Raw genomic sequence first — 15599 nt, forward strand, 5'->3', positions numbered from 1 at the left:
TCATCTTGGAGCATTACAAAAAAATATCTTTAAAAACTGTCTGAGACTAATAGTAAATTTATATTTTCTTCCTTTCAAGTGGATGTTTACATTGTTTACAACGAAACCCAGATCTCGGAAGTCGGAATCCGACTTATGTTTAAGAAGATCCAGTCATTTGGCACATGGAAATACTCTTTGTTTATTTGAGGTTCGTTTTTCATTTGGAAAAAGGCCATTACTAGCTGCAAATTCTAGCAGTGTGTTTTCAGCCATAAATTATATGAGGGCGATGGTTTCCGCTAGACATTTTGGCTCCTGGGGTACTGCATCTAACGCAAATTCGACCTGCACATGACGCGGCCTCTTAGAAAACTCAGAGATCTTTTCCGTTTCCAGCACCGCTGCACTGCTTTGAGTCACCATGCTCGTCATGTGCGCGAAAATGTACATGTTTCGTGCAATGGTCAGTCGTTTTTCTTTTTTCACTATTATAGGAGTATTGCATTTCGTTGAAGGAAAACAAATGTTATAAGTGACGATGGATGAAAGCGCACAATGTGTTTAATCAGATTGCTAAATCGACCCACGGGAGAGGAACCATGTTTCATAAGGGTTTTTACATTTTTAATAGCATACATTCGCAAACCTAAAATCTTGTTTTTTTTTTTTTTTTTTTTTTTAATTGCACAGACCATTCAGTAAATACACTGTCTTTTCTCACTTTATCCATCACAGGAAATATATGACACCTTTAAAAAACACATTTTTTTATAGTAAAAAAGTAAAGATATAAAATAAGAAGAATTTAAATATAAATTTTATTTAAGTTTTAGTTTCACCTTGTTTTAATTATAAAAAATATAATGACTTTCAAAGAAGTTTTCAAATAATCCGTCTACTAAAATCTAATTAGGCCTATTGAACTTTCGATGGCCACTGGGTAATAATAGTTTGTCCCTAAGTCACATACACCCGAAAAAATATTAATTTTTAGTGAAAAAATAACTAGGTAATTTTTGAACAGGTTCAACTTTTTATAACAGAATATATTATGTTAGTATATGTATCTTTATAATTATTTAGTACCCTACCATGCTAAAAACCATAAGTTATTTTATTTTGCGTTAAATTTAAGTTTTAGAAGGTTTGTTCTGTTTTATTACATGAATGGAACATGTTAATAAAAAACATCAATGAAAAAAATTTAATACACACAGAAACCACGTAATTGCCAATATGTAGTGAATAACTAAGAATATTTTTACAATAAGGGGAATTAAGATGTAGAGAAACATTCTCGACCAAACGAAAGTTATCTGTCACCAAATAAGCTACTTAAACGCTACAAAATTCTCTTGTTGTGTGACCATAAAATATTTTGTAGGTTGGCCACAAAACGGCATTTTAGTTTTTCAGTGATGCCCTTCAGTTGCCTGGTGATGTTACAGGACCATAAGAGGACGAAATCAGGATGACTACATCGAGATTCGAGCCCAATGTCTTCCCTGAACGTAAGTTTGTTCGGTAGGGTATTACGTCATTACGTCACTCGGCTAAGCCAGGGGATATGAGGCGAGGAACCTCATGGATCACGTTGGGTTCCGAACCACGTGGTTAACCGACTCGAGTGCTCGTAATTTTGTGTCATACGATGGGTGTTGGAATCGAACACAAGAACTAGTCGCACGACTTATTTTATTTTTATTTGCGTTGTATTTATATACAGAGAATCTTAGAGTTCGTTCATGTTTAAATTGTACTAGCTTAACTACCCTGCTTTGCCCGAGCTAAACACATAATAATCTAAGGAACATGTTTGCCAGATTTTCAAGTCTGTAGGACATACACTTGAAAAACGGGAAGTTCTGATGTTAAAATTCCATATGCACAATTTTTTTTCTTGTAAATATAACTGAAATAATTATGTGAAATTACAAAGATTTCGAAAATTTAAGGATTTTTTTTTACCGTGCTACATTTTTACATTTACATGAAAGTTACTGTATCGCTACTAATAAATGCAGTAATACTGGGTGTGGCTTATTTCCCAGGGATCTATTTTTTATGTTGTTCCAGTACCGATGTTAGTTAATTATTTGTTTGCCACCCCCTGGAATAGCTTTCCAGTTATTAACTGGGAACATTAATACGCATAATAAAACAAAATTAAGTCCAACTGTTCAACATTGGATGACCTACAGATCACACGGATGAAAGCTATAATCACAACGCGAACAGTTCTGCAGTATACAGATGTAAAATGTTAGGTTAGGTTAGGTCAGGTCAGTGCATTAAATAATAGAACTATTTTTCAGGAGGGAAGGTTAGGTTATAGTTACTAAAATGAAAGGTTGGTTAGGTTAGGTTAGCGATATTTAAAATACTCTATGAACGTAATAAAAATAAATATAGTTTAAAAAACTAAAGAAACATGCTTTTAAAGATTATCAAACTAAAAAGGAAAAAATAATTTTAAAATTTAATTTATGACAATAGTATATAAGCAATACTAGTATAAATGAGAAAAAAGCTTGAGGCGCTTTGTGCCATATTTTTTGTATATTAAGCGCCCCATGCTTTTTTCTCATTTATACTAGTATTGCTTATATACTATTGTCATAAATTAAATTTTAAAATTATTTTTTCCTTTTTAGTTTGATAATCTTTAAAAGCATGTTTCTTTAGTTTTTTAAACTATATTTATTTTTAACTTTTTAGTTTGATATTCTTTAAAAGCATGTTTTTTTAGTTTTTTAAACTATATTTATTTTTAACTTTTTAGTTCGATATTCTTTAAAAGCATGTTTTTTTTTTAGTTTTTTAAACTATATTTATGTATAATTATCATAGGGAAATGAGTTACAGACACTACCTATTACCATCTGAGATAACTATTTGGAGTTGCAACGTCACAAAGAAATAGTAAAGTCTCTCCGAAACATTTACAGTTAGATGTATGGATATAATCTTAGAATTTACCGAAAAAAAAAATCTTTTTTTTTTCGGCGTGGCCGGGAGTAGAACCCATGATCGCTGAATCCGAAAGCTGACATCACAGAAGTCGCGCGCCTTAGACCGCTCGGCTAACGAACGTAATGAAATGGGTGGGACATTTTACAGTGATGAGTCACTCACTCTTAGTCGAAAGAGTTACAGACGGACAGACAGAGTTACAGACGGACAGACAAACATACAGGTGAAGCTAATATAAAGCATGTAAAATATATACATTTTTGCAATGTGGTGTTTTTCCCAACAGCGATCGGCAGACTTCGGAGAACTTCTGAATCGTTCGGGTGTGGCTTCCTTTCAAAATTAGATGACCGTTTACATTGATTAAAATATTTGTGTATGTGTAAAATTATGCGCCAAAATTTCGTAAGCATGGACAAGTAAGGTTCAGTATTATTTACACGCTTTTAGAGTTTTCTACCAATTTAAAATATTTTTATTGTAAGTTTTTACAAACTATTTCTTGGCAAATGTTTCCAAAATGATTTTTTCCTTTGCAGATCATCCCAAGCGTGAAGCAAGCAACTGCCAGGGTACAGCACGCTATGACGTCATCCAAGTCACTTTCTAGCTCACCGTCACCATATTGCTACGCCCTATGACAAGGGCTACCCATCTCAAATTGTAAGGGTGATGAGAAGGGAAAAAGCAAGGGGGGATGTCATTTGACGGAATTCCACCTCTTTAATGGGGGAGTAGGGTCAGTGGGGCCACACAACAAAAAACAATAATGAAAGAAACTTGTAAGGATTCGTAACAAATTTTTATAACTACGGCGCTGGTTTTTTGAGGGTGGTATCTTTCTCTTGTCTCTTTCCGTTCAGGAAATATTCTAGAAAAATATAAACACCTACTTTGGCGGAAAATGTTTCCTTTTTTTTCATTATCAGCTCAGATTTACTTAATTTAAAATTGGTTACAATACGTTTTACAATAAATATATTTCATGTAGATTGGTAAGTACTGCTCACAGAATTTTGTTTTATCTCAACAGTTGGTAAAGGATGGTATGGGTACTAGCCAACCTTGGAGTATTTAGTGAGCCATAAGTTGGTGAAGAAAGACAAAAAAAATTATGTTTTATTAGTTTCCGTGTGTATAAAACCGTTTAAAAATTTAAGTGCGTGTTTCTGTGAAATTAATGTCTAGATTGAAAATATTTATTTAATTTGGAGAAAACTTTCCGGCCAATAGTTTGAATATTTTCCCGAAAAAAACTGCTTTGGGAAACTAATATCTGTATCATTAACTATCGACAAGAAAATGTCATCTTTAGAACAGTCACTGCCGTGAAATACTGCATCAGTCCTCTGATCCTGATACCACAATGCAAACAATACACTTTGGCCAAAGTTTCGGGTGTCTGAAAGAAAAAAAAACACGGCGCGGATCATCATGTGTACCAAGCGTCTTCACGCGGTACCCAGTCATCATCGTGCGATAATTTCGCCCACGTGCGTGCCACAACGATGGTGCGCGTGCCATAGTTATCGGACTCGACTCAAAACTGGGGATCAGGAACCGGTGCTCATGCCACAGGAATGGAATGTTCGTCGCCGCCGTCGGAAGTGTTATGTGGCGGTGCACCGAAGGCCTGCGACCCGCGAGTCGCAGCGCCCGGGCGCAGTCAGACCCGGAGGAAGGAGCGACCCCGGTGATTATCACTTATTTAAGACGGCATCGATTTTTCTGCGGGTTGCGCGCGGAGACGGCGCACGTCATTAACAGCGCGGCGTGGCGGGACGAGGAGGGCACGAAAGAAGGGAAATTTTTTTTTCCCTTCTTCTTCCCTCTTTTTCTCTCTCTCTTCCCTCGCGGGAAACATGGCCGCGGAGCCGGGCTTCTTCGAACGCGCGCGGCGAACATCGCCACCCGCCGGGTCGATCGCGATGCGAGAGGACGCCGTCGTACGTGTCGACCACGACGGCGGGCACTGTCCAGGGACGGGCGCGCCACGACGTGGTTCGAGTCTCCCTCTCTCTCTCTCTCCCTCTCTCCCTCTCTCTCCCTCTCCCTCTCTCTGCCGCGTCTTCGTCGGGTGGGCGACACTCGAACCAGCGCGGGAGTTGCGCCCGTCCGCGACCGACGATGGCTCGCAAAGGGCGAATCAGAATTCCCGACCGGCGACGTGCAGAGACAGCTCCAAGTGTTAAGGCGGTGCGCCACAACTCTGATCATCCTTTTTTGTATTCAAGTGAAACGCTGGTAAACATGCAGACGTTTTCAACAGTTTTACTTAAATGAAACGAACAAATATTTACATCTCACACTTTTTCACATAATTGGTGTTCATAGTTGAATTTATGACCTTTTTGGGCGTGAAAATAAAGAGAATTAATTGTAAAACAGGACTAAAAAATATATTTTTTAAAGTTTAACAGAAATGCTACTGGCTACTTCAAGAAAAGTTTGGGATTTCTTTCAGAAAAGTTTATTTAATTTTACCTGGACTTTCAGAACCCTCAAATTTTGAGGAGTTTGTCAGCTATGCAAAACAAAATGAATTTTTGTAATATACATACAAACCCTATGACGTTAAGTAGCCAGTATCAATATATAATTTTTTTTTTCGGGTTTTTACAAAGACGCAGAAGTGGTACAAAAACAAAATTCCAGAAAAAAAATCTCCATACAAATTATTTGGCATCCGAAGCAAATTTCCAAAAAATGCTAAAAGTCTAATTAAACTGTTGTGTAATGGTCAGCCCTCAAAAGGGGGACCTGCAACAATAAATTAAGGAAAATGACATATTGGTGACGAATGAGACTTGACACATAATCCATTTATTTAAACACAATATCAAATAGCTAACAAAGTGAACCAGCTAAACAACTCAGTTCGCGCCCAAGCGCTGCTGCTCACTTCATGGTAGCGCAACACTGCTTGCCGAAGTACACGGGCCTGCGCAAACTAAACAATGGATTATTCCCTATGCCACTGATATTACGTAACACTTGTGAGCTGGCCGGCAGCCGCAAACTCCTGGTACCTGGAAATTGTTTGACGAGCCACGAATAGTTTGCTAACCTTCACCATTGTTCTGTAGTGAACTTATTCGGTACACGCAGATCACCCAGAACATTTCTTTAGTAAGTTGATACAAGAATTTGTGACAAAGCGTATATTCGCGTAACTCTTAATGGATGTCGCTCAAATCGGGCGATGGCCTCGCTCGAATATTTGAACGAGTTCCCAAGTCCACTCAATCTCTCGAGACCGACGATTTCTGCAGTCACTCGCCTGGTTCACAAGTCCCGTGTGGACCTGAAGTCCTCCGCCGTCGCAGGTGGACCGGCTCCGAGCCTCCGAGTGGACCGGCTCGGACGGGAACCTGGGACCCACGTCGGAGCCTCGTTGTTCCTGGGACTCGCTCCTGGGGTCGTGGTCGTCGACTCGTTCCGCCGCTGTCTCTCTCTTCACTCGCTCGGGGTCCAGCTCCCCGGACAGCTTCCACGGCGATCCTCAGCGCCTCTCCTCGTCGCACAGCGAGTTCATCAGCTCACCCGTCTTCGCAGAGGCCCGACGATGTATGCAGGTCACACAATTCGGACAAAGGTCCCGCCGCTGATCATGGGTGCCAGGGCCGTATTTACGCGCAGGCTATCTAGGCTGTAGCCTATGGGCCCGCACCACAAATGGGAGCCCGCACCACACGACACGGAAAAAAAAAATTATACTGCGATGTGGATCTTATTATATTCTTAAAATACGCGTCGACATAGTGTCCAGTTGTTTTGAGTGGATTAATTGCGCTGAACTAAACTCTTCTGCATAAATAATTTTCGATTATTTTCATTGGTTTTGGTGTCACTTTATTCCCTAACCACTAAATACTGTTTGGTTAAATTGTTTAGTTAAATAATATACTAACTTTTTCAAAATAGAAAATTGATCAAAAATATGAGTTTTGAAAGTCAATTAAAATAAACTACCCACCCAGACCCAGGCAAGAGGCACCCACTGCTTCACTGGAAGGGGATACTTAATATAAACCACCCCCGCATCCCCTTAGAGAGGGCCCACACTACAGACTCAGCCTAGGGGCCCACAGGCAGTAAATCCGGCCCTGATGGGTGCTGTTCTCGTCCGGCCCAGAACTATACTCTGTTGTTCTTGGGTCTGGTCGAGGTACCTTGGTGTCGACTGCGTGCGCGAGGCGAATGATGCCAGGGTTAACATACCCGCGCTGTCGAATGACGTCACTCGCACCTCACTGCGGCGGTTACACTAGGCTATAACACCTTGACAAACCACATTTGGGCTTCACATAATTACAATGGTTGGGCTCAGGACTGAAGCATTTGAACTACTCGCAACAAAATGACTAAATTCTCTTCCGATGGTTAAAAATTTCCAGATACTTAAAAAAAAAAGAGATCAAATGTAACTTTAATAACATAACACAGTTTTGCATAGATATTCCACTGCTTACGAAAAGGTTTCAAAAATTTTAGGTGTGTGTTACCTAATACTATATTAGTCACGGTTAGGTTCCACGGGTCGAAAATACTTCTTGGCCACTGGGTTGGACATACTTTTCTTGGACATGATGGTGCACCCGTCTTTCGGCATGTCTTGTTGCAGCTATCTTCAAGGGCGACTAACAACTTAAGATGACTGCAAACAAGGCATTCTGAAACGTCTGGGGCACGCTATTATTTTCACGGATGTGGCCCAAGAAGTAGTTATTAACCACGGCCACGAAAGCATACATACTAGATCAACTCATGACGATCGAGCCAAGAATTCTGAGTAATATGCATGATATGTTTCTAATATAGAACCACAGAAATCTTTCGACATTTCCGGTCTCCTAGTATAACCCACATCTTACTTAATGCCGTTAGTTTAAGATAGTATAAGGTAGTGGAAAGTATTATTTTAATACTATCATATTTTAAATATCACGGTTAAATCCTCGTACTGTAGGTTTACCTTATAATTTCAAGTGACAATATTTAATACTTCACATTGTTACTTATCCCAACAACTGCGTGAGTTTGGTGATAACTCATAAGCAAAGAGAATATGTGCGTTGAGCCACAAACACAATTTACTATATTCAATAACGTAACCAGCAAAAAATTCTCAATAACAAACATAAATCAAATAGTAAGGCTATTGACTGGTGTTGTTATGCTAGCATGATCCCAAAAGGTACTATAAAACATAGAATGGTTTCGTTAATACATAAACAATAAAAAAATATGTATACACAACATTAATAGGGCATATAAGGAATTCCAAACCATAATTTCTCCAATTATTCTTCAACATTCAATTCCAAACAGCTGGTATGTTTAAAACATTAAAAGATTCCCTTTAAAACATTCAAATAATTATATTAATTATGTTCGAAAGAAACCATACTTATTTTTATTTATAATTGGCTAACACAACATTGATATATTTATTCCAGTCACTGATATATATATATATATATATATATATATATATATATATACACCGTCAAAAAAGAATACATACTAACAACCATGCATTACTTGATTTAGCGAAAAATGCAAAATTACATATGTCAATTAATAAAACGTGTTAGTAAGGCAATGTATCTGAGAGTTTCAACGTAACCACCACACGAATTAATGTGGTATATAAAACACTACACCGCTTGCCTGCTGTGCAGTTTCTCAAGTAGCGAGTCCCTACTTGCAGCGTCTCGCTGAAGTAGTTGCAAGATGTAACTCTTGCGACCCCTGGGCTACCCGCTAGCGAAGTCAGCAACGAGTTGATCCCTAATCTGCAAACCCCTAGGCCAGTCTTCTCCGTGGTTGAAGAACCCAGCTTCACCGGTGATACCGTTGCGTAAGCACGAGCTATTATGCAGACGAAAACATAAGCACGTGCATTTCAAACACCATAAATACCTTCGTAACACCTTCATGATACACACCCATGTTCATGTACCAGCAAAGCGTACAAAATTGCCACTGAGTGTGTTATGCGTCCACTCGTGTTCTTACAGGCACGAGTCCCTCGTAAGACCGTAACTGATCGTAAACACAATACGTGCAACTTCGAAATTGACACAAAGTCCCTTATTTCCATTAATTCCCTTGTATGCTGAGACGATTCCAGCATATTGACATTCATGATACGTAAATGCAACACCAAATATGTAACCTACTGTCTTTATGTAAGGCCTTGAGTCTCTCCTATAAATTATCAAAGTCCAATACACGGTTATAGCCGCCAATGTCTCCAACCAACGAAAAGCTCTACGACATCAACCACTATCAGATGTAGACACGTCGTAAAAGTCGGAACGTAATATCGTATACGCAAACTTCCAAATCGTACTGTCAGGCCACAAAAGTTAAAGTCAGAAACAGGCTTAGAATAATTCCCAACTCCTGCTGTAGCGATCCATGCAGTACTCGGCGAAATAATGTCGCGTTCCTGAATTCTTCGGCGTAGCCATCTCTAAATTTCGGTCTTTCTTGGTGCAGGCTCTGTGGTGGTTGCCACAGCTGCAAAGTGGCGCAACCGCGTGGCGGGTCCGGGCGGTGGTTGTGCTGGCGTCGCACATGCCGATGTGTGGCGTAAGTCCTGCCACTCGTCCGGCGCTGACTCGTGCTGACGTTTCCGGGCCACTCTGTGGCGAAACTTAAAGCAATGTCCATCGCGGCGCGAGCGACGTGGGGTCCTCTCAGCTATTTTGTACCCTGATTACGAAATTTTGGGGCTGGTGGAGCTGAAACCTTCTGGAAAGTAGGAGTGGTCAAGGTTTTTAAGAAGGAGTTAAAGTGAGCTCGGGGCTCACTGGGTGGGTTCCTGTCCGTCCTGGTAACGAGTCTGTTAGTGCTAACAAGTCAGGGATGTAACTGTCAGGCCTACTCCTAGGGGCGGAAATGAGTTTTCGTTTCATGATGCAAAATTCAGACTAACTGGTTGGGCGCCAGCCCCCTAGGTATCGATTTCATTTAAGTTCACAGTGACAAGCGTTGAGATTTTAACTGGCAAATCTAATTTGCAGTGAGAACAGGGGCTGGGAGGCCCCAGAACATACGAGGAGTTCAAGTTCATGTAAGTTAAAAATTTTTAATCCAAGACTGAGTCGATAGTGACTTCATAATTAAGTATTTAGTTTTAAGTCTCACTAAGCGAATAGTTAAGCAATGTCTACTTTACTTAATTCCTGGTACTCGCTTAATCACAACTGATATCGTTATCGATTACGTCATGGGTGTTGACACCTGAAACTGAAACGTATAAGATTGTTATGTTCTATAAAGAATTATCTTTGGTTTAATAAATGTTTATTTTTATAGAAATAAGTTTTAAATTATTTAGATTATACATTTTATTTGAACCTTTACCTCTAGAACTCCCCGCACGGGGAGGAAGCTATGAGGTTCCCTCAGAAATAATACTAGTAATGTCGTAAATCGTATCGCAGCTTTACCTTAATAATGTATAAATTATTTTTGTTTATAAGTTACGTCGTTTCGCCCCTCCCCCCTCACCCTAGAAAGTTACTATCTGCTCTTGTGTATCAGGTTGTGGTTATATTGTTTGATTTTAAGCTACCCCCTTACAATTATAATTTTGAACTCATTGTATCAATATTCTATCAGCAAACTTAACTTAGTTTGTGACGTCAATACCAAGTTCCGAAGTTCCAGCGTCGAAGTTCCAGCATGGACGGGCAGCGTGACGTCACATGGCGAGTCGGAGCGTCGGGGCGGCATCCGCACAATCTTCTTCCGACGGGCCACTGCACTCAGGCCCTTATGTACTCGTCTTCAGCAGCAATCGAGACAGCCTAGAACATTCTACTACGAACTTCTGGTTGCTCGCGGCAATGGTGGTCTTCCGAAGACGTCATATCCGCTGTAGATATATAAGCCTATGTATATCACAGGCTTACGGGTCGCCAAGAGTTGCCTATACCACAGGCTTCGACATCACTGAAGCAGCAACTAGCGACACACACAGTAAGGGACACATCCAATCATGTTGAGGGGGGTTGGGGGAATTCACACCATATCAACATTCCTGTCTTAGGTGAAATATGTTTTAATTCTTTAAATTAATATTTTTCTTTTTAAATAAAATTAAATATTTTTATAAAAATAACATTAAAGGTTTCCTTGCAATTATTTATATTTTCAAAATTATTATTAAAAATAAATTTAAAGAATATTTTTTTAGAACGAGGGCTTAGCATACTTATTCTTAAAATTAAGTTTATGAACAATTTACTGTATAGTTAAATGTGTGGTTACAAAATTTTTATAATTTTGCTTTGATTTATACAACCATATTCTTTTTAATATTATGACTCAATAAAAATTTAAAAACAATTTATTTTTTCTAGGCACACATATAATATAACAATGAGCAATAAATTCATAATAAAATGAATTTACAAAATTCAATAATATTCACTTAACTGACAAAATTTTCGTAGTTATATTAAAAATAATGCTATTATTGTATATAACTTCCCCAATCAAATGTTGAGTGAATTCACAAAATTTACCTGTATTTCTGCAGTTCATAAACGCGAAAAGTTTAAATAAAGTAGTAGTATAGGATAGCCGGTCCGAGCGCAGGCCTCAGGCGGTGGAGCCGGAGCCGGTGTCCGCCATCTTGGATTTGTGACGTCACGGCGGCAAAAATACCTCAAAATTCCTCAAAAATGACTCAAAATGACTCAAAATTTCCCGTTTTAAGAAAAAAATTCCCGTTTTCGAGGGAAAAATTCCCGTTTCGAGGGAAAATTTCCCGTTTTATTCCTTAAAAATCCCAGCGGCTGAAAATTCCTAAAACTGGCTTAAGCATCCTTAACTCAAGCCAACGTTAAGCCATTTATAGGATTATGACGTCACCGCTGCAGTTTCCGTTACGCCCGCCATCTTTAAATTTACTATCCAATTTTAATGAAATAGAAAATTTTTTAAAATTTATAAAAAAATTCAATTAATACAATTTTAATAAAAAATATTTAAAAAACATACGTTAACGACACGGAGCTCGGAGTCCTCGGTTCGAACCCGGTGGTGGCAAAAAAAAAATAAACATGGCGACCGAACCTTCCACCACGGAAGTCACCTACAGACTAACCTACCACCACCAATAACAAGGTCAACTAGTATGATGTCATGTCCGCCATCTTGTCTTCGTCTGCTGGTAGCCATCATCATCTTGTTATCGTCGGCGAGAGTGCGCTGACGCCATGTTAGTTTAGTTCTTATCCGCTAGAGTGCAGTAATCATTTATTATTGCTGTGTCACCCGCCATCTTGTCATTTGGCCGCCATCTTGGAATCGTGTAATTATTTAGCTAGAAATTCGGGAAAAATTCCAAAATTCATTAAATAAATCACTCATTAATTTACAGATTGATTCGATCAGTTCCAGTCCTTGGTTCGATACCCGATCGATGCAATAATGTTTAATTTGATGTAAAAAAATAATAATTTCATTATTCCATGTTCAACATTCTTAAAGAGACATTAAAACCTCTACTGTCATCATCATCCTATAAGCCATCAACACCAACATATTGGTAATTCATAATTTTAATGCTAGAGATTCGGGAAAAAGTTCAGAAATCATTAAATAAATTTCCAATCAATGTACTGATTAATTAGATCGACTTAGGTCCTTGGTACGATTCTGGACGATGAAAAAAAAATAACAATTTAACATAATAGTGACAGGATCGAGAAAAAAACAAAAACAACACAAGTTCTTTCACAAACATAATATTTATTACATAATATATATTCTACTACAGGATCACTTACGAAAGCCAGCAATCTTATAATCATTTAGTTCCGCAGCGGTGTGAAATGACTAATTCTTAGCTCCAATCGGTTTATACTAGACAGAGTCCAGCCAGAACCTTTACAGACATAGTCCACCTCTTCTTGACAGAGTTTCTGGATACCGTATTTAACAGTTTGCTTCACATCGTTAGAACTGTAAATTACTGCAGCCGATGTCTTGAATGCACACTTCTTCACTTTGTCATCGAACTGATATGGCTTTCCATATATACAGTCCAACCACAAGTTATATTTCAAAGGTCCGTTTGTTGCTACATTATCAGTAAGCTGATTGATTATCTTCTGTCTGATATCATCAAGAAAATTACAAATGTCCTTTGACTCACCGAACGTATTTAGATAATTGTAGTCTTTCAACGTTCCACGAAATGCAGACTGCGCCAAGTAGAAGCCATTATCGTTCACTTGTAATGCTCCGAACACAGTCTTAGGTTTAGTTCCATGTTCAGACGTCATAACAATCGGTTGCTGGGCATCGGTTTTCTTGCTTTTACGCTTTCGTGTCTCCAATCTAAAGCGAGGAGTCGAAATGTCGGCAGGTAGTTCAGCAGTAGGAGCACAAACTCCACCTTTACATTTTTTCGCATGATGTCGCAAACTGTCAATTCGAGTAAACCATTTAAGGCACTCATCACATCGAAACTTCATGCGAGATGGATTCTTCGTGCATTTGCTCCGCTCATGTCTTCGTGCATCATGGGAAAATGCGAACGACGTATCACAGTAGCTGCAAGGATACCGTGGTGATGAAGACGATCCTTTCAGACCCGATCCAGATACAGGCGTTGCAACAGTAGTACCATCTCCAGGCATACTCTTATGCACATCGACGCATCGTTGTTGTGACGAAACCTTTACTTTCTGCCGCACAGCAGGACCTTTGCATGCCTTCATGTGCGTTTTCATATTATCTTTTCTGGCAAACTGCTTATGACATTTCTCACAAACAAACATTTTACGATATAGGTTCTTGGCACATTCTCTATTCTCATGTCGTCGAGCATTGCTGTTGTTTGAGAAAATCTTGTTGCAGTAACAGCACCGATGTTCGTTAGTTGTTGTCGATTCGGCATCCATTGAAGTCTCCATTGATGGCGAACCAGCGTTCGCCGAGTTTCCCTGCACATCCAGCTCAGTAGTCATTAAGCTATCTTCTGCTGGTGGTATCACATCTGTTGAAATCTCCTCCAATGTTGACGCCGTCGTTGCCAACGGGATCTGCACCTTCCCCATCGTAGCTGTCGTCAAGGTTCCCGTAGACGATGGTACAACCTCCGAGTTCGACGTTAAAGACGGTAAAGATGCCATCGAGGTCTCAAGAACAGCTAATTGACACGACTTATGCACCAGAAGAAACAAACTAGGTGATCCTTACACCGCCGACGTCAGTAACAAACTGAGCGTCCTGCTGTCTAAAACTCGCTTATATACATGCACCGTATGGAATAATACGCTAGTCAAATCAAGAACCATTTACAATAATACTAGAGTCAAATCTACAAATTAAAAAAGAGGATCATTTGATTGAAAAAAATATCGATAGCTCCAATATACGCCAGGTTCCAAGAGCTACAATTCACGTCATCAGATCCATCTACATTTTGCTCCTATGCTTCAATTGACCATTAGCTGCAAGTGCTCCAACAGCTCCATCAGCTTCAACATGTAATGTACGCAATGAACGCGCAATACATGCAATTTACACACAATAAATTTAATGATTACACAGTACACACAGGAAACGGAACGTACACACAGTACACACAGGAAACGGAATGTACACACAGTACACACAGGAAACTAAACGGACACACAGTACACACAGGAAACTAAACGGACACACAGTACACACAGGAAACTGAACGTACACACAGTACACACAGGAAATGGAACGTACACACAGGAAACGGAACGTACACACAGTACACACAGGAAACTGAACGTACACACATTACACACAGGAAACTGAACGTACACACAGTACACACAGGAAACTAAACGTACACACAGTACACACAGGAAACGGAACGTACACACAGTACACATAGGAAACTGAACGTACACACAGTACACACAGGAAACGGAACGTACACACAGTACACACAGGAAACTAAACGTACACACAGTACACACAGGAAACGGAACTTACACACAGGAAACGGAACGTACACACAGTACACACAGAAAACGGAACGTACACACAGTGCACACAGAAAACGGAACGTACACACAGTGCACACAGGAAACTGAACGTACACACAGTACACACAGGAAACGGAACGTACACACAGTACACACAGGAAACGTAATGATCACACATACAGTAGCGGAAACACACACAGGCTTAGTTGGAAATCAGAATACAAGAAATAAAAAACATTAAATTTTTACTTTCAATATTTTATTACTTCTCAACATTACACAAATACAAGTAAAAGAAGCCATTATTGTATGTAGCCAGCTTTCCTCAGTTCTTTGAGTATGAAGGATATTTCTTTGATGCACGGATAGTTTCCTGCACAAAGCGAGCCATGTAAAAAATTCAAACATTCTGGCTTGTACTAGAACTCTATCTTTGCTCAACAATGAGAAGTTTACAAGCTAGCAGAATGTTTGAATTTTTTTTCGTTTTTATTTTTTATTAATTTTTTTTTTGTATTTTAATGATATCAAAGAAAACTTGTGGCGGTTTTCTCCGTGTGCTCCTGATTATTCTTGCCAATATTATGATGGTTTTCTCTGTGTGCTCCTGATTATTCTTATCTATATTTTGATGGTTAATCCGTGTGC

Source organism: Bacillus rossius, chromosome 7, assembly GCF_032445375.1.
Source record: "Bacillus rossius redtenbacheri isolate Brsri chromosome 7, Brsri_v3, whole genome shotgun sequence".
Lineage (NCBI taxonomy): Eukaryota > Metazoa > Arthropoda > Insecta > Phasmatodea > Bacillidae > Bacillus > Bacillus rossius.